Here is a 27,449-nt window from a genome sequence, read left to right as displayed (position 1 = left end):
AGGGGCTGAGTCCAACAGAGCAGTCCACTGTTCAAATCTAAACCCAGGTCAGGAACTTGAAGACCTCATGCCATGGAGAAAGCAATCAGATTTTGCCCAAGATTGGACCATTTTGTAATCACTGAAAGCTTGTAGATTTTGGAATCACTGAAACTTGTAGGTCTCCAGCCTATCGTTGAGATCCCAACTCTCAATACACCAAAGACAGCAGAAGCAGGATCAGCCCAGACCACTGCTCCAGAAGTGTGGAATCCAGTCCTAACATCAAATTTGAAGTCAGAAAGCAGACTGAAAGAATGGATAAACAAACAGAAAAGAATAGATCTCCCCATCAAAATCTTTAATGGTGATGGAGATGCTCAAGTCACAGATTCAGAAGAAAATGATTCCTAAACATCTGTAAGCAAAGCCTCAAAGGAAAACACAACTCAGCCAGAAATTCAACCAACATTCCTGGAAGAGAATAGTATGTTTTTGTAAGTGAAATAAGAACATTGGAGGACAAAATTAGAAAAGAAAGGATCACTATGGAAGAAAGAATTAAAAAGGGAATTGAGCTTGTCTCAAGAGGTACAAAACTTTGCCTAAGAAAAAGCTCTTATAATTGGGGTGTGCAAGCAAAAGTCTACACAAACACAGAGGAAGGGCTGACCGGGAGTGGCCAATCCCGGAACTTCACTTTTATCTGAACTGGTCAAAGAAGGGATGAATGCACACACAGAGTTGGGTATAGAAATAGATTTCACTCATCAGGGAACTGGGGAGAAGGGGAAATTAGAGGTAAAGTAGATTGAGGAAGGTATTATTCCTAAGAAAAAGCAAACTTTTAACTAAAGATGTTAAAAGATATGTCGTTTTTTGAAGTAGCAGAGAATTGGAATCTGAGTGGAAGTGCATAAAAGAGGGAATACTTGATCAAGTTATAGTATATAAATGTGATGGAGGACTATTTGTACTGTAAGAAATAATGAAGTGGATGGTTTCAGAGAAACATGGGAAGACATGGACAAACTGATGGAGAATGAAGTTAACAGAGACAGGAGAACAAGGTATACAATGACAATAATATTGTAGAAAACAAACAACTTCGAAAGAATTAGGAACTCTGATCAGGATGGTGACCAAGCACAATTCTAAAGTGCTAATGATGAAACATATTACCTGTCTCCTGACAGAAAGGCAAAAGACTCAGTGGAGGATTATTTAGATAGCAAATTCCTCCATCTCTGAAATATTCAGACCAAATTTGGATTACCAGTCATTTGTAGGAATGCAATAGGGAGGATTCTTGTTATCAGATTAGAACCTAATAAAGTAGAAAAAATGTATCCATTCTTTTTTTAATGATGGCATAGTGAATATAGCCTTAGACTTGGAGTCTAGAAGATCTAAGTTCAAATACTGTCTAAAAAACTTAACAGGTTATGTGGCCCTGCACAAATTACTTAATCATTCTCAGCTTTCAGTTTCCCTTTCAGTAAAATGGGTTTAATAATTGCATTGATGTGAAAACCAAATTAAATAATTCATGTAAAGTGTTAGTAAACCAAGAAGTACTGCATAAGTAGTAGCTATTAAAATAATAATATATTAATCCTTATAATAGTACATCATAGCATTATTTTTTACACTGTCATTTTGCCTGTGTTTGGGGCATAACCTAAAATTTTTACTGTCTAGAAAAGTGTTTCTTGCCTTCTACTTCCTAAATGAATAGCACAATTCAATGAATTTCAGAAATTTCACAAATTTAGCTTCAGGTTATAACGCTAGGGCAGCTAGGTGGCAGCGGGGATAGAGTGCCCAGCCTAGAGTCAGGAAGACTATCTTCCTGGCTTCAAATAAGCTGTGTGACCCTGGAAAAATCACTTAACTCTGGTTGTCTCCGTTTCCTGATTTGTAAAATGAGCTGGAGAAGTTAATAGCGCAAACCACTCCAGTGGGACCCAAATAGGGTCACAAAGAGTCAGATATGACTGAAACAACTGAACCACAACAAAAACAAAGCTATTGTAAGGAATAATTAATAAATATGGACATCATAAAACCATGATTATGCTTTGGCATTTTATCAACTGCTAATTTCTGGATAATTTCTTCATGTATTGTGTGTTCTGCTGTACCCTCGCAGCAGGAAACTTAAGAGTAAAAGAGTCTGAGTTCAAACAAACATCAGATTCAATGTCATGTCATCAAAAGAACATTGGATTTGGAAACACTGGACAGAAGTATCTGTAAAATGGGAAGATTCAATAAGATACTCATTACATGTCCCTTCCAGATCTAAAACTGAGTTCATAAAAATGAAAATAATTTCATTTCCACAAATGTGGCAAAGAAGTTTAAGACCTGCACAGAGTGACTTGCCCAGGGCCATGCATATCTAATATATATCTAATATATTAACACTAGACTATTATTAATAACAATTTTATATATTAATATTCCTGATTCCAATCACAGTGCTCTATCCACTGTGCCACCTACCTGCCCATTGGTATCCTCTACTATCCCTTAAATATGTCTTAGCTTTGTTTAAAGTTGAGTGGAGGAGTCATGTCCTACATGAGCTATGCCAAATCCCTTTCAGTGTGGTGCTCTGTCTTTATTGAAATTTCTTTCTATAATGCTGTGCATACTTTGAATTTACTTAAATACATACATGGCATGTCCTTCTAGTGAAACTGAATCTCTTTGATGGCAGAGACTATCTTGTGTTTAAATCCCAGGATCCAGCACATTGCTGTATACATATCAGGGGAGGGAAGGAATAAGTTTTTATTAGACGCTTGCTGTGTACCAGTCACTGTGCCAAGCAGTTTACAAATATTGTGTCATTGAGCATTAGATGCTTAATAAATGTTGCATTCAAGTCTATAAGCACTTGTAATTTTATCACTGTAGATGCCCTCTACTCTGAGTCAAGAACTCAGGGTCACCTCCATACCATGATAGACTTTGAGTGGGGGTACTTTTAAATAATCACAATAAATAATGAACAGTGCCCACAAAGCTGTTCCGAATCATCCATCTATCACAAGCAAACCTGCCACCATTGAGATGAAAAGCCAATTTCCAACCTGCCAAGCATTTCTTGCATCTTTTATTATACTAAAACAGAGCGTATTTACAGAGCAAATAATCAACAGAATCTTGCGAAGATGTAAAAATCTCTTTGAATTTCAGTAGGCTGGAGGGAGCAACAGCGATATTTTTAGTGCTAACATTCATGACCTCTCTTGACATTGCCCAGAAATGTGTCATCAACTTTCAATTCTTAATGAGGAAAAAAGTGGAAAACTTCTTGCATTAAAAATATTCAATATCAACAAAATCTATTTTTAAAAAGAACACAAAATATTTATTGTCAAGAAAGGTATGCAAAAAATTACTCTGAATGTTTTGAAAGGTATCTGGAAAAGTAGGAAAGAATAATAATTCAACCATAATGTAGAAGTTTACACAATGTTTTGAAATTAACTTTGTATGAGAGAATGACTCACTATCAACAAGTTAAAACTTCTAGTCCTACTCTCAAAGAAGAAAATATTTGTTTCAATACTCTACTACTGTATTAATTTCTACAACATTAAAAATAATAGTCAACAAAATAAATGGGACTAAAGTAGCATCATGTAAATTTTATTTTATCACCTCAAATGCAATAACCATAATGATGAGAATGATGATGAATATTATATCAGAAACTCACTTTCATTCATGGACTGACTGATAGAAGACAAATTCCCATACTACAAACAGACACCCTTGAAAATGAACTTGAGAGTTCAATGAATAAACTGCTCAGAAACTGAACCATTACCCCCAAGACGGAACTGTTGCTCACAATCACCTACATATAAAATTGATCAATAAAAACTTCATAACAATGTTTTGAATAGATGTCACCATGCCCAATACTCATTATCTCCAAACTAAATGGAAGGAAAAGCTCTAAAAAGAATAGAGAGACCCAGAAGAAGAAATTGACCTCCCATTGGAGGAGTCTAAATTGCTTATTATTCCCATTTTTCTATGTACTACTGGAGTAGTACCAAGGATGTTCTCAGGGAGCACTGAATGAGCTTATATGATGTGCCAATATTATTTTAAAAGTACAAACAGCAGTCATTTTAGTTACAATGATTGGTATAATGTTAGATATGGAAGACTAATAGCAGGAGAGTGAATTGTCCCAGGACTATTTCCATCTGAAACTCATCAAAAAAGATGAGAATAAGAGGACAAGGAAGATAGAAATGATGAAGATAATAACTGATATTTATCTAGTATTTTGTTATTGTTGATTCATTTCAATTATGTTCCGCTGTTCCTGATTCCATTTGGGGTTTTCTTGGTAAAAATACTGGAGAGGTGCGCCATTTCTTTCTCTACTTCATTTGACCAATGAGGAAACTGAGACAGTTAAGTGACAGGGTCACACAGCTAGAAGTATCAGAGGCCAGGTTTGAACTCAGGAAGGTAAGTTATCCTGACTCCAAGCCAAGCCGTACTCCTGCAAGTTAGAGAAGCTTTATAGAACAGTGAATACTGGATTTGGAGTCAGAAAGACCTGGGTTTGAATCTTGCTTTGGACACATTAGCAGTGTATTACTAGACAAGTCAATTAAGAATAACTAATACAAGGGAGCATTTATATAGTGCTTCAAGGTTTGCAAAACACAAATAGTATCTCATTTTATCCTTCTAACAACCCTGAAAAGAACGTGTTATTATTATCCTAAATTTATAGATGAGGAAATTGGGCCTTTGCTAGCATAAGTGATTCACTCAGGATTGCCCAGTAAGTTTCTGAGGTCACATTTGAGCTCAGGATTTCTTTTTCCTTTCTTAAAACAGGTCCAGGCTGCTATCCACTATGCTACTGAGCCACCATTAACCATCTGGGATATCAGTGTCCTCATCAACAAAAGAAGGTATTGGACTCAGTGATGACTAAAGTCCTTTCTTGCTTTACTGATCCTATATAATATTTGAAGGTTTGGAATAGTCCTCACAATAATCCTTTAGGCTAAGGCAAGCCTCCATAGTATCCATTGAGGAAACCAAATTTCAGAAAGATTCAACAGTTTGTACAGTAATATAACATAATTAATTAGTGTCAAATCTGTGATAAGAACTTGGGGCTTATGACTTTGGTTCAGTTCCTCTCATTATAGTACCATGTCCAGCAATTTTAAAGCAAACAGCTCCCCTGTCCCTGCCTCCAAAAACAAAAGAAGTAATCTCATGTAAGCCATTACTTTCCTTGTGCATGCTAAGCTATCAAAAACGTATGTTATATCTAGATAGATAGATAATATAAATGTATATGTAAAAATAGGGAGTGGGAGAGGGAAGGAGAGAAGGAAGGGGAGAGAGAGAGAGAGAGAGAGAGAGAGAGAGAGAGAGAGAGAGAGAGAGAGAGAGAGAGAGAGAGAGGGAGGGAGGGAGGGAGGGAGGGAGGGAGGGAGAGAACTTGAAGTAGGGAATAGAAGGCTATCCTTAAAGCCAGGAAGACTTGGGTTCAAGTCTCACATCTGACATATACTAATTATATGACCTTAGCAAGTTACAGTATTTAGACAATTCTAAATTGCAAAGAATATACTGAATTTTATTAATCAAGAGAGTTCCCTCACCTAGAAATTCCATCATCAAATGAGATCACAGATCTGTTTGACTATCAATTTATCCATCCATTTAGTTATGCATTCATCTATTTGCCAATTTATTCATCTATTATTCTATCCATTCATTTATCAACCTAATGATCTCCATTATATATTATATATAAGTGTACATGTATATATTAGAGGTACTAACAACATATGTGTCTGTACATATGCATATATGTATTTTTACCTAGTCTTTTTGAAATGAGTAGCCCTGAAAATAATTGCCTTAAGATTTCAAGGTTGGGAGAGGTACTTGAGTTGGAAGTAAGGCAATGCATTTTTCCACCAAGGGTCTAAAATGAACAGCTCTAAATTGTTATGCCCTAACCTGTCATCACCATACGGGTAAACACAACTAATTGAAGGTCAAATCACCATTCTTTTAAGTCATTGGCGATTATTAGGAGCAAAACTTCAGTTTGTACCCATACCCCACGTGATGACCATTCTCTCTCATTCTTGTTAAAAGAAGGTTGTTTGCTATCAATCCACTCATAGTCCTAACTGTAATTTCAAGGATAAGGCATGAATTTTGTCAGTTTAATGATCAGAATGTTCCAAATAGGAAGAAAATGAATGGACCACAAAGGATGGTATGAGAGAAATGAGTGCTGGAATTGAAGTCAAAGGATTGGAATCAATTGTGTGACCTTGTACAAGTCAAATAGATTCTCTTAAGTTCAGTTTCTTTACCTGTAACACAGGGGATAATAATATGTACAGTAACTATTTCAGAGGGCTGTGGTGAGAAAAAAATCATTTTAATGGAAAGTACTTCGCAAACCTACAGAAAAGAGGTTGGCTGTCCAATTTCATTGATATAGGAAACTCCCAGATAATGAAACTCTACCACAACAGGCTGGCATTGGTAACTTACAATATTCAAGATTGAAATAAGTAGAACTAAGAAAACGTTGTATGTAGGAACAGCAATATTGTTCAAAGAATAACTATGAATGACTAAGTTATTCTGAGTGTTATAAATACTCGAATGAACTACAAAGGACCTTTGAAGAAAGATGCTATCCACCTGCAGAGAAAGAAATTATTAATAGAAGTATGTATAGTATGGTTTTACACATATAAATATATATATGACACAGATAGATCTATATCTCTATGTACATAGATATTATGTATATCTGATATGCATATGTCTATATCTATATATGTCTGACATACATAAGTACATAAATATAGAGATATAGATCTATATCTCTCTATTTACACCTGTGTCAAATGGTGGCCTTCTCTAGTGCAAGATGGGGAGGGAGGGAGACAGTTCAAAACTTACAATGTAACAAAAAATTAAATTAAATTAGAAAAAGAATAATATGCAACACTGATAGGTTCAGGGGTAGAGAACCTATGGTCTCAAAGCCACAAATGGCCCTCTAGGTCCTCAAGTATGGCTCTGTGACTGAATCTAAACTTCACAGAATCCAACTGTGAAGTTTGGATTCAGTCAAAGGGTTGCACTTGAGGACCTAGAGGGCCATGTATGGCCTCAAGGTCGCAGGTTCCCCATTCCTGGGTTAGATGATTTCCTTTGAAAACATTGTCATTGTCAGAGATGGGATTTGAACCCAACTGTTCCTGTTTCTAAGGTGACCTCTTTATTTATTATACTGTGGATGAGTCTTTTATTATTATGAATCATACTATTCTCAATTCTTATTAAAACATAGTTCTTACTAATTTATTTTTTAAAAATAAAAATCATATGTGGATATATAGCGGAAATCTCTCCCTGAAAAAAAGTAGACTGGATGTGTACTGTTTCCTATAAAAATTCAGATATCTACATTTATACAGCAATCTTGCTCTGGTGATCTGGTTATCCAGCTACAGCAGGTTGCAGATATATACCAAGGGAGGGACATTTTGAACAGATCCCAGTTAAAATCAATTTAGGTGAGGTAGGACCAGCTTTTTAAAGGCCTCCTTTCTGCTTTATGCCTACTCATAAATTGTTTCCAACTTTCACAGTACTGCCAAGCTAATCTAACAGTAACCTGTCATTTGTTAACAGGCTAACTGGTACCAATCCTCCCCCAGGATTCCAACTTATCATATCCAAATACATGCCTCCCTATAATGTCATTATACCTATTACTGATACTTTTATTATGCAAACCCATTCATCTCCCCCTTCTCTTCCCTCCTGGTGAACATATGCCTTTGATTTTTGGAGTGGAGAGATGTGTGTATGTGCGTGCATGTGTAAAAGAGACAATGTGTGATTATAGAGACGCTGCTTGCTTCCGGCAAACACTCCAAATATATACTCAGCAGCCGAAGCTGGTGAAGCAAAAAAGATGAAAAGGGACAGTGATGATGGGAGGGGAGGCACCAAGCAGAGTTCTCACAAGAGACTCAGCAGCCCAACATCTGATCATTAATGTCCATCAAATGTCTTGGCATCCACCCAGATCACTAGGCATAAGGGGAGGAAGTGGGAATGGGATAAAGGCCACAGTGTTGACAGGGAGGCAAAATGCCCTAAACTCTAACTTTCAATCCCACTATTCCAACTCCTTTGTCTTACTCTTACAAATCCAGCTTGGCATTCCCTGGCACTCCTTGGTCGGTGGAAGAAATGATTCTAAAATGTAAACCTCAAAATAACCCAAGGGACATAACATGGAGTGGACAGTGACCCTCCAGGGCTTCATGGGCTCCATGGAGAAACAATTCATCAAGCCCTGGCCAGTCTATTGGTGACGAGCTTCTCCAGGATTTCATCAGCTGGTCTTTGGACAAGAAACATGGGCTGTCACTTGAATCATTCTCCAATCCTTTTCAATTTAGTAGATCTTATCATGGTTCACTATCTAGTCTTTGAAGGTCATTTCCATGCAAAAATAAGCACTGGAATGAGAAAATGATACTCTAAAATTTGTCTTTTCTGAAATATTTGTATCTTATCCTAAAGACAAGATAACTGGGAGGTAATTTTCTGCCTACTAGTCTTTTTGTATATGAATTATATAGGGGATTCTCACCAACTATCATTCTAACAAGGGTACAAGTTTTAAAAATAGGTTTCTATTTTATTAAATAGATTCCGATTAGGGACAAGAAAAAATATGCTAAAAGGGGAAGACTCTTTAACCTGCGGATGAGTTCTTAAAGCGAGAGAGTTGATTTCTTTTTATTTAAAGATCTATAAGAATAATCAAAAAACCATTAATTTTTTTAAAAAAAAGTTTTTAAGATAGATTTTTGTCTGGACTAAATCTCTTCTATCTCTTTAATTTCCATCATGCCTTGACTTCCTTTTAAAATAAGGCCCCCCGTTATAGAATACAGGAACTTGGAAACACAACTGGAATTTTGCTTCTATGGCTGAACCACACCGATGTGTCAGTGACTGGCAGTCTCATTAAGGTTCAAACAAGAAGAAAGTTGCAACGAACAGGAAGGGAGGGCAGTTGGGCTCTTGAAGAGCAGAAAGGCATTAAACATGAAAACAAGGCATTATTGCCACCTGAAGTATTTTTTGAGATTTTCATCCTCTCAGACATGAGAGTATTTTTGTTCAAGTTGATAGTAACTTCTCTTGTTAATGGATTGTGTTGTAAGTAGAGTGTTTATGCTCAAAAACAGTGGAGTTGGTCACAAAGATTTGAGCTTTTTGGGGCCCCAGAAGATAAACATGGTAGGAATGGGAGAATCATACTTTATTATACTGGAAGGCTGTCTCTTTAGTGGAGAATTGAAAAATGTAGTAGGAAATAAAAATGATGGGGTGTGTGTGTGTGTGCGTGTGTGTGTGTATCTAATCTATGTGGAAAACAAGCATTTATTAAGCACCTACTATGTGCCAGCACCATGCTAAAGTACTTTACAAATAGAATCACATTCAATCCTCACAACAACTTTGTGAGGGAGATGCCATTATTATCCCCATTTTACAACTGTAGAAACTAAGGCAGACAAAGATTAAGTGACTTACACAGAGAGTGAATGTCTGGGGATGAATCTGAACTACAGGTCTTCCAGATTTCAAGCTTTATCCACAGTGCCACCTTGCTATATCTATCGATCTATACACACACACACACACACACACACACGCACAAGACCTGTTTGCAACTAGGCAGTGGCACTTTGAGGAGTCTGACTACCTGACTACTTTCCTGCCTGTGTTTGGCTTCGGGTTCGTATGTATCTATGAAGAAAGTCTATCTGTATTGGACTGTATTGTGAACTGCTTGACATCTTAGACACACAACTCTCTAAAGGGCTGGACAGTGACAATTCCATCCCAGAATTCGCAGCACTTGTGTTTTGGCAACGTCTTTTGAGCCCTTGACTAATCTCCTGTGTGCGTCTATGTCAGCAGTCATTGGATATTGAGGAAATATAAAAAAATGAAATACTAAAACTAAAAGGAAATTAGATGGCACTATGTTTGTTATTAATCTCCTTATTATTCACTATGGTTATTGCACTCCAGCTCCTGTCTGCATGCCTTGGCAATGGTTGTCCCCAGTGCCTGGGAAGCACTCATTTCTTGCCACTGTATCACAGAATCCTTTTCTTCCTTCAAGACACAGCTCAAGTGTGATCTTCTCCATAAAGCCTTTCCTGACTTCTTCAACTGGTACTGCTTTCCCTCTGAAACTACCTTGCATTTAACTAACTGGCACTTATCTAACCTCTTTTCAGATGTGTGTGTATACACACACACACACACACACACACACACACACACACACACATGCATCCTTGTTGTCTTCCATTAGAACGCAAGCTTTTTTGGAGTAGGGAGTGCTTCATTCATTATAATGCTATCTCCAGTGCCTAGTACAGGGCCTGGTGCTTAGTAGTCACTTAAATACTTACTGAATGGCTGACTTCTTTCTTTGTCAGGTAACTCTTTCTCATTTGAAATTCTAAGAATATATAGTAATTTTCTGAAGTCATTCAGCACTGACACTCAAATAGCCCAAGGAATTTAGGAAAAGTGAAAACTATAAAACATGATTTAAATGCTTACTTAACATTTAATTTTCATCAGCCTATGTGCTTATGGATATCAGTGCCACTCCCTCTCCCACATTCTCTTAATATTATTTTTTTTTAAAAGAAAGATGGAATTCAAGAGTTGGCTTGGAATGACTTCACTCATTTTGACTCTAGATACTGATCTACATGAACATCAAATTACAAATAATAAAAACAAGATGGAATTTATGAGATTCCTTGGAACACTGATTTTCTCAATCACTACTTTCTACTTTATTTTAGGTCCTTGGTATCTGTCCACATGGTCAGTTTTGCTGAATTATTATTTTTTAATATCCACATTTTCCTTGGCTGATCCTATCTCTTGATTTATTGACTGACTGAGTCACAAGGAACGAGGTGATGGAGTAGTTTTCCCAAGGTTACATGAGAAGAGAATGGATAATCTTTATCCCATTCATCTTTCTCCTTTTAGTCACAAAGGCAACTCAATATCATACTATTCTTTAGTTCAAACATAGTATTCCTCCTTTGGTCTGCTCCTCCTTCAGTCAGTCAACAAACATTTATTTATTTATTTACTTATTCATCCATCCATCCATCCATCCATCCATCCATCCATCCATCCATTCATGTTTATTTATTTATTCGTTCATTGGTCAATTTATTTATTAAACTGTTTCTCCTATGACAGGCACTGTGATAAGTGCTGGGCATACGAAACAAAGTAAAAAAACATGGTCCTTGCCATACACCAGGTTACTCTCTAATGGGGAAATTAATACACAAATTCCCTACCAAATTCAAGTTCATTAGTTATATACCTCAGCATCTATTCAGGCATACAGATGATCTGTTGTTTTATATAAATGGTTTTACTTCATCTTTGCTCTGAATGTGATAAACTGTGGCTTATCAAAAACTGATAAATTGCTGTATATCTTTAATATTAATAAGCATTGAACATTTCTTTATTTGATATAGTTTTACAAAGTAAAACTTCGTATAAAAATTAGAGTACTGTAGTGGATAGGAAAGACTGACCCTAAGGATAGGAAGGTATATATTCAAGTGAGGGTTATGCTGGTAAATATTTAACAACCATCTTCTCCCTCAAAAATTTTTATATATAATGAACACCATTTTAAGTTTAGTCTGCATTATAACATTTTCTCCTTCACTGTCTTAAGTCTAGACCAGTGACTAAGTCAGCAAACCTACAGTCCAAGGACCAAGTCCAGCTTGCTGTCTGCTTTTGTGGACTCGCCACATATTTTTGTTCTGCCCATGAACTAAGAATAATTTTTATATTTTGGGGACATATTTGGCTCTTGAGGCCATATTTGGCAACCTCTAGTCTGGGCAACCCACAAAACATAAACCAAGTCCTTATTTGTAGTGTGAGTTGTAAATCATCACACGGAAATGTAACAATCAGTTCTTGTAATCCAATTCAAGCAGAGTCTCTGAAATACACTAGATGTGTGTAGCACCTCTTAGTTCTACAAATAACACTATGAAATGATACACTGAAGGTGTGCTGCCTGCCTATAATAGTAGAGTTTTCTCACATTGATAAAGTTGCAGATCAAAACAAAGCAAAATTTTGCATATATGTAACTTTCTTGCTTTTTGAGCAAGAGTAGAATCCAATCTCCCTGAAGGCAGTAACCATTTTTCTTATACATTATAAGAGCTTATTGAATTAGACAGTCATTATCTAATCTTGAATAGAATTATAGATCATTCTGATCCATGTATCATTAACAATAAAGTGATTAAGTCAAAATATTCTTATATTTTCAATGATTTCTTGAGGTTATTGAAATCTTCTGTTGTATCTCTTTCTTAAGCGATCTTAACTTCATAACCAAGGTGACATTTTGTTTTCCATTTCCTTGCCCCCAGACTTCTTAACCTTTCTTGGTGTGTGTCATGGACCCCTTTTCAGGATAATGCATTTAAATTATAAAATGAAACACATAGTATTATAAATGAAATAAACTATGTTGAAATACAATTATTAAAATAGTAAACTTCAAAGACTCTGTATTAAGAACTCCTGTTTTAACCACTTTCACATTAATTTCTATAGATGCTTCAAGACAATATCCATGATTAATCCATTTTATTATTTACAAATTCAGCTGTAGTCCATTATATAACAACCACTTCAATTATTGTATTTTGCTTTCTAGTTCTCAAGTCTGGCTTGTAAATGTAATACAATCCTGGTAGTGTTGGGGGGTATAGGGGAAAATAGAATATGGAGTATGGTTTCTATGTCCATTGTAATATGGGCTATTAGGTATATTTCAGTCATATAATTATGCTATGTTAAATAGAAAGAACCACACAAAATGAAATGCTATGAATTTATAATGACCTAGCTTGTTGCCAAAGGAGAAACATGAAAATGCACCTTTCTCCCTTCTTTGCAGAAGTGGGGGGACTATGGCTACGCCATCTGTATATAGTGATTTCTTGATCAGTTTAGCTGAACTATTTTTTCTTTAAAATCTCTGTTACATGGTTCGGCTCTCAGGGAGAGGATGGAAGAATATATTGGGAAGTGAAGACACTATAAAGGCAAAATACATCAGTAAAAAATTTTTAAGTATGCTACATTAATCCCATATCTATATACATTCGATCAATTCTTTTTAAGAATATTGAGGGTAGTATTACATTTCTTTCCATTGAATACTTTCTTGTGGAGAACAAATAGGACACAGATTGGAATTCAATAGTCTCTGCATTTTTTCTGATAGTCAGCAAAAGAAAAGGATATGATCGATAGCTGAACATACAGAGCAGAATCCAGCTTATTCCCTGCTAGGATAGCTTTCTTGATAGGGCAGATAGGTGATGCAGTGGATAGAGCACCAGTGCAGGATTCAGGAGGACCTGAGTTCAAATCTCACCTCAGACACTTAACACTCACTAGTTGTGTGACCTTGGGCAAGTCACTTAACACAAATTGCCTCATCCTGGGTTATCTCCAGTCATCCTGATGAATATCGGGTCACTAGATTCAGATGGCTCTGGAGGACAAGTGAGGCTGATGACCTGCACAGCCCTCCCTCACTCAAAACAAAGTCAAGTGCAAATCATGTCATCATTTCTCTGATGTCATGGTCTCCTTCAGCAACAAAGAACGAACAACAATTTTTCTTGATGTACTTTAGAATAACTCTAATTTAGTCTCAGTATATTTTGGAGAGAATGGTAATTCATTGGTCAATAATTCTGAAGAACTTTTGAATCTGAGTTTCTTCAATGGAAACAGCTATTGCCTCCCATATGTCCTTTAGAGACACACCGCAACCACCCTTATTCAAGTTTTCTTGCCTAGACTATTATGTTGGGTTGGGTTTTTTGTTTTGGTTTTTAACATTGTCTTTCCTAACTTGTCTTCCTAATATTAACAATCTATTTTCCAGTCCATTCCTCCTATTGCTTGCTCAAAAAATCTTCCTAATAGACTACTCCATAACCACAAAACTAGTCTATTCCGAAACTATTCCATGGTTCCTCATTACCTACCAAATCAAACATAAATACACAGCTATGTGGTGTAGTGGATAGAATGCTGGACTTGGAGTCAGGAAGACCTGAGTTCAAATTCAGTTTCACTTACTAGACAAATCATTTAACCTTTTCCTCCTTCAGTATATACATGCTAGCTTGTATCATTGTCATTATTAACATTGTTCTTATTATTATTACAAACTCTCAGTCCTGGCATTTAAGGCCCTCCATAAGTTGGTTCCAAGCTTATTTATAACAAATAATCTTAAAAAGAATTGATTGAATGTATATAGATATGAGACTAAGGTAGCATATTTAAAATTTATTATTGATATATCAACATTATCACTTACAGCATACAATAAGGTCACAGTTCCAGGCAAACTGGCCTATTTTCTGTCCTCTATTTTATCATGTCACTCTCTTTGAATTTTGCTCATGCCATCATTTGCCCCATAATTTCAAACCCTACTCTCTTGAAAATCCCTTTTTATTTTAGACCTTGCCTCTGTGACTCAATATATGTGCCATCTCTTTCTCAAAGCCTTCCCTGATGGTAGGCTTGGCTCCTTGGGTGATAGTTATCTTTCATTCTGCATATTTCTACTTTCTAATATCACTTTGCCTCTATGTCTTTCCACTTAGTTAGCTCTCCATTTTTTAGGGTAGTTAGGTAGCATGGTGGATAGATTGCCAGTCCTGGTGTCAGGAAGACTCTTCTTCTTGAGCTGCAATTTGGCCTTGGACACTTATTAACTGTGTCACCCTGGGCAAGTCACTTAACTTTATTTGCCTCAGTTTTCTCATCTGCAAAATGAGTTGGAGAAGGAAATGGCAAACCACTCCAATTTCTTTGCCAAGAAAACCCCACATGGGGTCACAAAGAATAAAACTCCACTGCACACCAACAAACTCTCCCTTTTATCAGGGCTGTTTGCTTACACATCTCTCCACAATATTAAATTTGAGAACAAGATCTGTGTTTTACTTCACCCCAGAACCTAGCTTGGAGCTTTGCAAAGAATGCGATCTTATTACAGAACTAGTGAATGAAAGAATTAAAAAAAAAAGAAATCTTTTTCACTTTTATTGGCTTGTATATTTCTTGTCACAGAGTATTCTAGCTATATGTTATGTGGACCAGGATATTTAGTGTATCTCACAGTGCTCATGGAATAATCCTTGATAAACTTTTTCAATTACATGGTTGGTGTGCTTAAAAATAAGCAAAACAGAAAAATAACCTTTCTCCTTTCCATATCGTCTTGAGGATAAACAGTGATTTCCTGAAGAAATTATTTCCAAATTATCTCTGGGATCAATTCCAAAGTTATTCATGGTTGAATATGGCCACTTTAGATACTAACAAAAATAACTTGCATTTTATAACACTTTGAGGTTTACAAAGCACTTTATATAGGTTATCTCATTGAATCATGTTGTAAATTAGCGATCAAGAATTCAGTCATATGAGTTTTTAACATTCTTCTATTTTCATCTTTCAGTGTCACTGAGATACTTTAAATTTAATTTAGATTTAAATTCTATGTTGTTTATTCTGGTCTTGATTTCCTTCCTTAGTACTACTTAAAAAATTTTTTTTTTCCTCTCTCATGTAGTTCTTATAATTTCTTTAAATCCCCTACTAAATAGCTTTGGACATGTTTTATATCCTTTGTCACTCCTACTTTCAGCTCTCCCAATATCCTTCTTGCTTAATTTTCATGGTTTATTCCTTAATTATCCTCCACTAAAGCAGTTACAAGCTTCTACCATGATATTCATGACAAATTGTCTTTCATTTGAGGATCGATATATACAAGTTCAGAGGCAACAATCACTGGAAGGCTGGTATGGCTGGGGGGGGGGGGCACGTGTAGGCAGGGGGCAGGCACAATTCATACTGACCAGTTTCTAGACAGTTATGACCTATGTTAGTGGTTATTGGTAAAACTAGTGGGGTTGACAAGATGGTCTCTGAATTCCTTTCTATCCCCACATCTACGATTCTGTGAAAATAGATTTATAGATCCTGAGCTCAAAGGGATGTCAAAGATCAAAGAGTTTAATAAGGGTGGGGAACCTGTGTCCCTCTAGGTCCTCGAGTGTGGCCCTTTTAATAAATCCAAAATTCACAGTTTGTTCTGTGAATTAATTTGTTCTGTGAAGTTTGGACTCCATCAAAGGACCTCACTTGAGGACCTAGAGGGCCACACATGGCCTGGAGGCCACAGCTTCCCCAACCCTGGCCTAACCCCCTTCATTTGACAAATGAGAAAACTGAAATACAGGTAGTTTAAGTGATTTGCCTTACATCGCACAGTTAGTAAGCATCACAGATAGGATCTGGATCCAGTTCCCTGGTTGCAATCACACCTTTTTCTACTTTACCACGAGTACACAAGGAAATCTGAGATCCTCAAAGTATTCCATATTTCTATATCTTTTATAAAGTGCTCATTTTTGCCCTATTGACTGATAATAATTGCTGACTTTGCAGAGCACTTTATAATTACAATGTGCTTTGCATACCTTATAACTTTTGCTGAGCTAATTATATAAGGAATTCTCCAAACCTGCTTGTTCCACGTTTTCTTTTGTACTCAGAACATTGTTTTTCCCAAAACAGTTAATTAATTGGTGCTTCTATTTTCCTTCTGATTCTACCTCCACATCATAAAATAATTTTAATTTTTTATTTTGATATTCAATGTCCTGAACTGATAGCAAGCAATACTTTAACCTATTACTAGCCATATTATATTATACTTACTACACTTTTTATATCCATTGGTATGTAATTGATTTGGCTCAGAATGCCTCTCGAGTTCCTCTGCTTTCCCTGATACCTAATTTCTTTTTACAAGACATATATTTATACAATGTACATGTGCCTGGTTTCTACAAGGGTCACATGATGAGTCCCTCACCTGTCCTTTTCCATATGTCACTAAACATTATATGCTACTTTCCATATGTTTGACAAATGTGCCAATCACTTCTTGCAATATATACATATGTGTGTATATATACGTAAATATATATGTACAAAATGACAATTCCTATAGTTTATTCTCTAATTTCTCACAAAATCCTACTACTTCATAATACTAGAAACACTCGGAAAAGTTCACAGGAGAAAAAAATCCCATAAATAATCCAGGAATAAAACCCATGGACTCCAATGCTATAAACAGATTCACAAAGTATGGAGATGATCACAATGATTGCCAAAGATCTTATGACAAGGAGACATAACAGACCTCATAGCTATTACTGATACTGGGTAGGAAAAGACACACAAACCAAATACAGATCTGAATGAATAGCTCTAACAAAAAACGATTAAATGAAAAGAGGCAGGTAGTAAGGAATACTAAGGTTACATATGCATATATAAGAGAGCTAGAGGGGGTAAGCAAGATAGAGAGTATTTGGGCAAATATCATTGGATGATGTATGATCAAAAACTCTCATTAGAGTGTCACATACCACATGGATAGAAAGAGGAAACATATATGTAAGTTTAGGAAACAGTTCACAAATTGACCCAGAGGCTTAATGTAATAATTATACCATTGATTGATTTTTATCAATTATATGGACATCTGCTGGAATTCTCTGTCAAAAGCTATAATAACAACCTCATCCTTTAGAAAGTGAACAAATCAACAGGAGTAAATATTCAGAAACCAATTCTCACTAAAAAGCAGCAACTAATCTATGGTATGTAAGTGATGTGACCCATGGAGAGATGTGATGACTCAATCTGAGAGTCTGCATAGTAATAGAGGAGGAGAGGAAAGTCAGAAATAGCTCAACATGTTATATTTTATTTCAGGAGAGTAGGTTTGGAAAGGTTAAGAAAAAAATAGGTAAGATTATATGAGCTAAAATTCTACAGAGGAAATCAACACAGAAGTAATGAGATGTTCCAAAGAAAAATTCTGAGGATAGAAAGAGAAATAATTCTCATAAAAGGGAAAAAATGAGAGTTGCCCAGTTTGGCAAGGATGCATGTGGAACTCAACAAATATAATTTAAAAATACATTTAAAAGTGAGGACAGGCGACTGAGGATGACTATGGGAATCCTATCCTAGAATTATAGGGACAGGGGTACTCAAGCTGAGAATGAGGTGGGACTAGGGGGAAAAATTAAGAATAACAACAACATGTTTATAAACAATAAAACAAAGTTTTTAAACAATAACATGTTTATTTGTTTGTTTAGGCTGTACTAAGCAAAGAGAAGTTATAAGACTATTGCTCTGAATGGAGGAGATGGTAAGGGATGAGGGAGAGAAAGCAGAGCTACTCAACTTACATCGAGTAGTAAGAAGATAGCATGAGAAGACCTAGCTGATTTTGATGAGTTCAAGGCGCCTAGGTCAGATGACTTACAACCTAGAATACTGGAAGAATTTGAAGATTTTAATCGCCCTTGTGAGATGTACTTGAAAGAACAAGGCTAATGGGAGAGGCAGTACACCATTCAAAAAGGGCCAATGTTCTAATTCTCAAAAATGGAAAAAGATGGAAACTGTATAGGCCAGTGTGTTTGGCTTTGATTCCTGGAAAAATTCTAGAATGTATTCATAAAGGGATGGTTAAAAACATCTAGAAAGGGAAGTCACAATCACAGAGATCTAGTATGGTCTTGTCAGAGAGGTCAAGATGGAACAATGCATTCACTTTCAGATACAATCATTTTTTTCATTACATTTTATTTAAATTATTTTTCTTTATTTTTTATATTTATATTTTTAAATATATTTCTTTATTAAAAGGGTAAAATGCTGGTTGGCACACCAGCTGTCATATAAAGAAATAGCTGTCATGTAAAAAGTAGAAAGCATCAATAATTTATTTTATGAAAGCAGGTCATATTAGACTAACCTCATTCTGCATTTTTGACAGTGTTACTAGACTGGTAGATGATAGGAGTGCTGTACATGTGCTACAGTTTTCCAGTAGAATTGACCCATGAGATTTAGCAAAATTGCTTATTCTATTCTTGGGGACAGATGGGAAAATATGGGCTAGAACACAGAGCCATCAAGTAAACATAAATGTAGCTGAAAGACTAGACACAAAGAGAATCAATGGTTAAGAGGTCACCAAAGAAGTGCCCTAGGGAAATCTGTGCTTACTTATATACCGCTGAACTCTTTTTAATTTTCTTAAATCAGACATAAAAGCTTCAATGGAATGCTTGTCAAGTATGCAAATGATACAAATCTTGGAGCAATGGTTAATATGCTAGATGATAGTCAATATTTGAGAAGATCTTGATTCATAACAATGAACCAAAGACGTTAAAACAAAATTTAATATGGATAAATGTAAAGTGTTACACTTGGGTTCAAAAATTAACTCCACAGATTCACAACTACGAATTCATGTCTGCAGAGCAGTTTGTCTGGAAAAGAACTAGGTCTTTTAATGAATGGTAAATCCAACATTTGTCAACAGTGTGATATTTCTATCCAAATAGCTAATTTAATATTAGACTATTTTGAGTGAGTCATGGTGTTCAGGATTACAGGGTATATTCCCATTTTTTTTTTTTAAATCTTGGTCACATCACACTTGGAGTGTTGTGGATAGCATATATTAAGGGAATAATCTGAAAAGTATGCAAAGTGGACAAAGAGTGATGGTGAAGGAACTCTTTTGTTATACTAAAGATGAAACATAGATTAGGATGCTTTGTTATCTGTTGCAAATCATTGGATCCCGTTCCCCTTAATGAGATGACATCACAACACTATTAATAGAAATATTTTCATGATAAAATTAAAACTACCATCTTAGTCCTGTTATCCTTTGCTTTCTCAAGGATAATGACTTCATTTGAACACACACACACACACACACACACACACACACACAGTGTCGAACAACACCATTAATCTCTATTTTCCACTTCCTTTAACCTTATTTTCCCAGACTCCTCAGGAACTGGTTAAAACATAAACAATCATCAGCTCATTTTCTACTACATTTAAATTTTCATGTTAGCTGGATTCCCTTCATTCTTCCATCACCTATTCTATCTGATCTATTACCAAATCCTATTAATTCCAGATCCACAGTGTCTCACATACACCCCTTCTTCTATAGCCTCACTGTTAATACTTTAGTTAAGCCCTCACTCACCAGTATAATCATAATAGCATCCCAGTGGAATTTGCTGTAACCACTCTCATTCCTCCAATGCACTTTAATACATCTGCAAATTAATACTCCATTTGCATAGATCTGGTCATGCCATTTCTCTACTCAACACCCTTCAAAGACTGGTTTCCTACCAAGTTTAAATATTCATCCTAATGCATATCAGGATTCTGCAAGATTTGTTATCAACCCACCTTTCTAGTTTGATCTCATACTACTGGTATATAATAGGCACTTAATACATGTTTCTTGACTGATTTCAACATACATTATGCTTCAGCCCAAATGGACATCTGGCCCTATACATTTCTTACATTTTTCCTGTCTGTATAATTACTCATACATACTTTTGCCTGAAATAACCACACCTATTCCATCTGTTGAATTTCTACTCATCCTTTAAAACCTACCTCAAATGTCAAGACTCCCTCTTCTTAGTAATTCTTCCCTGACTCACCAATTGGTAATAACTTCCCACCTGTTAGACTTCACACAATATTAAATTGCTTCTATCTCTTAAGTACTAAAGAATTATTTTGTTTCCTTTATTTCCATATGCCCCACTCCTTCCTAGAATATTAAGTCTCATCAAAAATGTCCCCCAGCTCCTAACAATATGATCTTCCCACAGTTGGAATTTAGTAACTATTGAGTGAATTTAAATTATTTTGTGGTAAAGATCTATAGGCACATTCCTCTAAAGCTACTAGGCTGGTAAACTAGGGAATGTTGAAAACTGACTGTAGTTTGCCTAGGTTTTAGTAAAGATTTTTTTAAAATTGCAGTCAGATGGAAAGATCTTGGCTAGAATGTAGTATAATTAAGTAGACTAGAAGTTGAAAGGCTGGACTCAAAGAAAAGCCATGAATGTTTTCATATCCTGACCCCCATTCACCTTTCCAGCCACATTTTATATAATTCATTTTCATACACATTATGGTGCAGGCCAAACTGGTCTTCCTATTATTCCTCATTCCTGGTGCTCCATCTCCCACTCTCCAGGACTTTGTACCATCTATTCACCAAGGCTAGCATGCACTCCCTCCTCACCTCTGCCCCTGAAAAGTCCTAGTTTCAAGGATCGACTGAAGTGCGACTTTGTACATGAAACCTTTCCTGACTAGTGACTCCCAACCAAATTACTCAATCTATTTTGCACACACTTTATATGTTAACTGTTGTCTCTACTGGCTAGACAATAATTTCTTAAGAAGCAGAAATTAACCTTCATTTTTGCTTTTGTAAGCCCAGAATTTGGAACAGTAGCTGGTACAATATTAATGCTTTGTATAAATTCTTACTGATTGATTAATGTGGTGTAATTTTGTAGCATTTGGTTTAATGATTTAATTGGCCTTGTCATGTGTCGTGGTCCATTCCAGATGACTAATGTGAACATTCTTTCATTTTCTAGCTCCATCTTGTATATTTTTCAAGGAGTTTTTTTTGTTTGTTTTTTGGTTTTGGTTTTTTTTGCAGGCAACAGGTTCAGGTTGCCGTTCTATTAAGTGTTATCTTCTTCCTACAGTCTAGTAGTTTCCCATCTGGACGTCACTGAGATTGAAGAGTTGGGTTTTATCTTATAATGAAAACTGTGATATTGACTTTCACAGGATTTTTGAGTCCCTGAGGTTAGGTCACAAGTTTTAAAAACTACGGTCACATGGTGTTTCCAAAGACCCTCATGAATTGCACTCCCTTTTCCCCCCAAGCTTTAATACTGCCATGACCACCTTTCTCCAAACATGGCCATTTCCCTCATACTGTTCAGAAAGTACTTAAGATCCACTTGGTAATGTTTTGGACTATGTGAACACTACTCTATTCTGGTAACCACTTTAGAGATCTTCTCAATTTCTTATCCTGAGAGAATCCTGCCTTTCATAATGACTTAATTATTTCTGCAATTTTTGTGCATGGATAATAAAATAAGTATCTTTAGGAGATCAAATTGGATACTGTAAACATTTGAGTGGTGGTATTTTTAGTAGTGCCATATCATATGAGCCCTGAGACATTAGGAGCCATTCTCTTCTAAAAGTCAGGAAGGGGATTCCTCCTATGTTTAACTTGAAGAAGAAATTGTCAGTTACTGAACTGAGCCAGATTTTATTCAAAGAGCTTCTAATACAGTCCAAATTCTTCCATTAGGAAGGAGAATAATGGCTTTAGGGCATTCTGATGGGTAGTATAGTGATTGACCTATCCCTACTTTTAGCAGTCCAGGAAGCACACAGGATTCCTGTAGCCTACGTGGAATCCTATTTGAAGGGGGAAAAAAAGAGTGATTATTTTTTCATTTCTTTGCCCAATGAAAATTGTGGTGGTTGACATTAATTTATTGAAAAGGTCACTATAAGAAAAGTTCTATAAAACATGAGCTATTATTAAAAGCAAAGTAATTTTTATGTTCACTCTGACTCCAGATTTGAATATAGACCATATCAAGCCTGTAGATGTTTCTGTAATGCAGACGTGGATAAATATATTCAATTTTTAAAAATTATTTTTCCCCTTGAAATATTTCCCATCTCATTCTCAAAAGGACTTTAAACATACAAATGAATCGGTGAGATCTTTCTTAATTTAAAAACCACCTAACCAAATAAACCAAAGAACCGTTTATGCAAATCATGCCCCTTCTTGTTTGCTAACAAAAGATATATATCAACCACCACCAACAGCCCCCTCCCCAAACAAATAAAGCAATAGCACAGATTGTAAATGCCTTTTTGTAGGCAGTCATCAAATGAAAAACAAAAGAGAATGAAGGCACATAGAACTAGGAAGAAACTCTGAACATCTATATGAAGGATCATATCCACAGTGCCCTCCAACTTGAAAAGGGCTGGGGGCAAGGTGAAACGCTGGCAGTCCTTCTTTGTTGGGAAGCTTAAATTTCACCCCACTTTTGCCAAATATATGAATTACTTAAAATGACTTGGATGGCTCCTCTCCTCCTCCCTACCTTGTATGGAAACACAAGCATAAAAGGTAATGAGAAGAAGAATGGGGGAGGTAGGACCAAGCGCGAAATGAATTGAGAAAGGATGAGTGTACACATTAAGATTATCATTTCATTCCTCTTCCCTTTATCTCTACACACATACCGTAAGTTTTATATAGTGACTACGCTAGAGAATACCATTAAAGAGAGCGCTTTGGGAAGGCAGGTGTTACACATCTATTAAGCATTACCCTCTGGCTGACAAGCACTCAGTTTCCTATTATCTCCTTCCAATCTGCTCTATTACTCACTCCAGGAAATGTTTGATGTTCCAAATGTCACATGCTTTCCTCTTCCTAGGTGCTAACAACTCCAACATGATTTGGAATGAACTGAATCTAACAAAAAGCTAACTGGTCTTGGGTGTGATGTGGCTATTTACAAAAAGCATTCAGAGAACACTGGACTATTTAGTATCTTAGTCAAATGAAACCAGAAAATATGCTATCGCTGGGGGAAAAAATCTGGAAAAGATACTTTAAAGACTCATGAACAATCTTCTTCTGGCAAAAAGATGCCTTAGGAAACCCAATGGAGACCTTTCTGCTCAAATAACTACAAGAGGTTTTTATGGGTTAAACCTAAGATGTTAGTTATTGCTGGCTATGAATCTACCCTTGGCTGATGTGCTTTTTATGTCACGCTACTAATTCGATTCAACAAACACTTCATCGTCTGTATTCCAGACACTTGTAGGTACTGGGATATAAATATGTATACAAAACAGACCCTGTTCTCAAGTTTATGATGCAATTCGGATGGAAATGCATTTACATATGTGGGATGGTACAGTCAAACCAGATTTGTAGTAAGAAGTCCTTGATTGGATTTTCAGTTCTGCTACTTTTATAACCTATGTGACCCTGGACAAATGATTTCATCTTCCTAGACCTCAGTTTCCTTATCTGTAAAATGAAGATATTGGACTTAATGGTCTTTCAGGTTTCTTCCAGCTTTCAAGCTATGGTTTATGAAGAGAGCAAGACAAATGCATTGGAGAAGTCTAGGCAAAAACGTGATTAAAAATTTTGTGAAGGGAAAAACCATCTTCAGTCTTGGTGAGTCCTATAGGACCTGAAGTCATTTTTCCTCTCTTCTCTGGTTGAAAAACTGAGATTATTTTCTATCATTTATATGTTGACATTTTGGGAAAAAATTCCAAACCCAGTTTATGGAGGGTCTGGAAGGTCTGCTGTTTGTTTATTTTAAGCTTTGATTTTTGTGAGTATTTGGCAAAACATCTAATCACATTTGGCTAGGGGAACATGATCTTCCCAGGTAGTAAAGTCAGCAGATTTTCACCTAGGGTATGAACTCTTTCATTCCAATAATATCCTTTAGGATCCTAAATATTTAAATCTGAAGTGTTAAAACATATTGCTGAAGGTAAATCTTTACCAGATGGGCTATTATTAATTAAAATGCTATGAGTCTATTATTTGATTGTAAAAAAAAAATAAAGGTTGGAAATAAATCACATATATTTGCACCCATTTAACTTAAATGACTTAGCCCTTCCACCATACCTACAGAAAGAATAATGTTTTGAAATCCAAAGGCTAGGCTAACAATAACCACATCATCGAAAGCTACAATCATTTGCTGCTAAGGTAGCCCCAAGAATGAAAGTCTAGTCAACAATTTAAACGTGACCTCATGTTTCAGAAGGACTCTGATACAGCTACAAATTGACATAAGAAGAAAAGTGATTCTCTTTAAAAAAAAAAGAAAGAAAGAAAGAAAGAAAGAAAGAAAGAAAGAAAGAAAGAAACAAAAGAAACAAAAGAAAGAAAAAAGTAAACTATCCTTTGGTCAAGAAAATAGCTATAGAAAAAAATACATTCACTTTTTACTCCAGGCCCAAGCAATATCACCAGAAGATTGTCGTAACTACTGCCATATTTTTGTTTTGGGGTTTTCTAATGACACTGCCATAACAATTCACCTGATGAGGGTGGAGACAAGCTGTACTATTTTTTCCATATTGTCATTTCAATGACTGGTTTCATCCACTCATTCTTATGAATCCCCCAACTAGAATCCCAGCTGATTATGTAAACCTATCTCCTCACAGTAGACAGTAAATAAATCCCCCATGGCAAGAGAAAGGTGGCCAAGCTAAATTTAAACACTTTTCTTTTTTTGCTAGTATAACCTATATATCTACACATACTCCATGTCAGCATGAGGGAAACTCCCCTCCACTGATGCAGATTGCGACCTGTTTTGTAGATATCCATAAGTGTCAGAGAGTTGCTTGAGGCATGTAGAAGTTAAACAACTAGTCTAGCATCAGGTAGACATCTTGTCAGTGTCATAAGTGGGTTTGAAACCCAAGCTTTCCTTGATTCCACATTTTACATTTAGTCCAATACACTATGCCTCCTTTACATCTAGGAAAATAAAAAATTGGCCTGGAGTTAAACAGAACTTCAGAGCTTTAAAATGAAAAGGGTCTTTAGAAATCATTTAATCCTCCTCACCTCTGCAAAATGAAGAGAATGAGGTCTAACCTGAAGTAACACAGAAAGTTGAAGGCGTTGCCCACAACTAGAACCCTAAGGTCTGGACTTCTTTCATTCAGCTCATAATGTTACAACACTTCATAAGGTTCATGGAGTTTCTTGTTGTTCAGTTGCTTTAGTCCTACTCTTCATGACACCATTTGGGGCTTTCTTGGAGTGGTTTTGTCATTTCCTTCTCTAGCTCACTTTATAGATGAGGAAACTGAGGCAAAAAGGGTTAAGTGACTTGTCCAGGGTCACACAGCTATATCTGAGACCAGATTTGAACTCAGGAAGATGAGTCTTCCTGACTCCAGGCTCGGTGTTCTATCCATTGGGCCACCTAGCACTCCCCCCACCCCCCAAATGAACATACATGTGTGTATGCATGTCATATATATGTATTTATATACTGATGTATGTATATCTCTCTCCCCAAGAACCATCCCTAGAAACTGAGAATGAGAACAAAGAGAACAGTTTGGCCAAAGGAGCCATCCCATCATCCTATTTCTACATCGTGTCATTATCGTTACTCAAATTTAAGAGTATTTTCCTCAAAATAACCCTGTGAAGTGGTGCAGATATGGTTAGGGATCTGAAAATTATCATTATGATGTATGTGCATTACTGAGTAGAGGCAGGGAGATACACATCAGCATGATCATATGTCCACAAGTATTTGCCTGACCTGTGATTTTATTGGTGACAGTGTTTTCTATACCATGATGGCTTATAATCTAGAAGAAAAAGCAGAATTTCCAGGTCATGTGACTATCAGCATCATACCGCTCCATTTCCATTAACTAACAACCAAATTTACCATCACCCTCAAATACTGACCATTGAAAAATGACTGAAAAGCAACAGTGTACATGTGCATAATAATAAAAAACAATAATAAAGATGGTATGATAACGATGATGATGGCAGCTAACATTCATATGGTGCCTTCCATGTGCCAGGTACATGTGCTAGGTGCTTTATAATTATCTTATTTGATCCCTACAACTACGCTGGGAGGTAGGTGCTATGATTATCCCCATTTTATTGATGAGAAAACTGAGGCTGACAACTGACTTACCCAAGGTCACACAGCTAGCAAGTATCTGAGACTGGGCTTGAGAAATATAAGTGGTGCAAAGACAAAATATAGCAGTAATCTTTTCCCCCAAGGAATGTAGTGTTGACTTGGGTTAAAGAAAGAAACTGAGATTCTCTCAGACAGCCTTATCGTGGAATCCTCAATCAGAAACAGTGAAAGTGTTATCATTTCCTTTATCTCCAACACTTCTCCCTCCAAAGGTTCCAATTTCTCACCCCAAAGCGGGGTTTTCTGTTTGAAAAGCCTGGAACTCGTTTGATCTAATATTCTCATTATTTCTAGTTCTGTGGAAGGACTTCTTAGAGTTCTTACTTCATACATAGACTAGGGTGACAAACATAACCTGACTCCAAAGTGTAATCGATATTCCATTTTCTCTACCAAATCCTGGATCACGTTATCATTTCTTTAGCTGACTATTTTATCTCCCAGGGAATCTTTGTGATTATTATAATTGCAATAATAATTGTG

General features: G+C 36.2%; 1 protein-coding gene across 3 annotated transcripts in view; it reads right to left on the bottom strand.

The window, feature by feature from the left end:
- PCSK5 (proprotein convertase subtilisin/kexin type 5) overlaps positions 1-27,449 on the bottom strand; it is a 602,002-nt gene that overhangs the window by 341,987 nt on the left and 232,566 nt on the right. The window lies entirely within an intron of this gene.

This window comes from Notamacropus eugenii, chromosome 3 (genome assembly GCF_028372415.1).
Source record: "Notamacropus eugenii isolate mMacEug1 chromosome 3, mMacEug1.pri_v2, whole genome shotgun sequence".
NCBI lineage: Eukaryota > Metazoa > Chordata > Mammalia > Diprotodontia > Macropodidae > Notamacropus > Notamacropus eugenii.
This window is presented reverse-complemented; position numbering and strand designations above follow the sequence as displayed.